This window comes from Bos indicus, chromosome 10 (assembly GCF_029378745.1).
Source record: "Bos indicus isolate NIAB-ARS_2022 breed Sahiwal x Tharparkar chromosome 10, NIAB-ARS_B.indTharparkar_mat_pri_1.0, whole genome shotgun sequence".
NCBI lineage: Eukaryota > Metazoa > Chordata > Mammalia > Artiodactyla > Bovidae > Bos > Bos indicus.
The window spans coordinates 30,123,991-30,125,135 of NC_091769.1; the positions used below are offsets into that span (position 1 = coordinate 30,123,991).

General features: G+C 38.5%; 1 non-coding gene across 1 annotated transcript; it reads right to left on the minus strand.

The window, feature by feature from the left end:
- Positions 1-739: 739 nt before the first annotated feature.
- TRNAY-GUA (transfer RNA tyrosine (anticodon GUA)) lies at positions 740-811 on the minus strand. The gene has a single exon. It is a non-coding gene; the product is annotated as a tRNA-Tyr (tRNA).
- Positions 812-1,145: the final 334 nt, after the last annotated feature.

Here is a 1,145-nt window from a genome sequence, read left to right on the forward strand (position 1 = left end):
AACTTCTCATCTAAAAACCACATATTTCCCAGGAATGATGGAAGGTCTGGAGGTGGAACATGCACCCCTATTAGGGACATGAAGAGCTGGACTAGGAACAGAGTTTCCAGAACATACTCCCTACATCTCCTATACCTTTCCCACTTCCGTTAAGAAGGTAAGAGTGGGAATCTGTGAATCTACTGGATATCCAGAATCAACTGACTATTGCCTGCCTTCGCTTATTGGTTCCCCATGACTTTACAAGATTCAAAACCTGAACATTTCACTACAATTAACTAATAAGAGTAGTTCATTGAATAAAAGAAATAATTTTTTTATGACAGCTCTTTAATTGTTATCGGGTAATGTTTATTGAGATTTTCTCTAGGTGTTCAGGGAAGTATATTACTTTATTCTGGTTTTCAACAAACATACACATAACTGTACTCAGTATAGCTCTGTGCTCAGCACCATAGGAATAAAAAGAATCCTGGTCTATGGGGAGACCAGTCTAGTATGGGATACATTGCACTGTTTGTACATTAAATAATCATAAAAATGATAAGTACACTACATTATTGGTACTATATATCTACCCTCTAAAACAATACCCAAACACAAACAGTAAGGTGATACAGAAAGTATGAGATTATATGTATATAAAGTGTTACTCGTCTCTCAGTCACGTCCGACTCTGCGACCCCATGGAATGTAGGCCGCCAGCAGGAATACTGGAGTGGATCGTCTCCAAGGGATCTTCCCTGCCCAGGGATTGAACCTGGGTCTCCTGCATTACAGGCAGATTCTCTACTGTCTGAGCCACCAGGGAGGCTGGTGTGTATATGTGTGTGAAAATAACTGTAAGTGGAAACAGCAAAATGCTCTACTCAGATGAAATTGTCTTTGGGGAATAAAGATACAAATATAAATAATCTTTATTTTCTTTATGTTTCAACTTTAAAATGTTGTCCACATTGAATATGTAATCCTTGACTATATAATGTGAAAATTATGTTATAGCACAAATTTTAAAACAAAGAATGTGAGTGAAGAAGTGCTTTCTTACACCTGGGGCAACCAGGAAGGCTTTGCAGGCAAAGGACACATGAACTCAGCCTGAAATAACACAGGGGACTTTAGAAGGTAAACAAGGAGATGGGGAG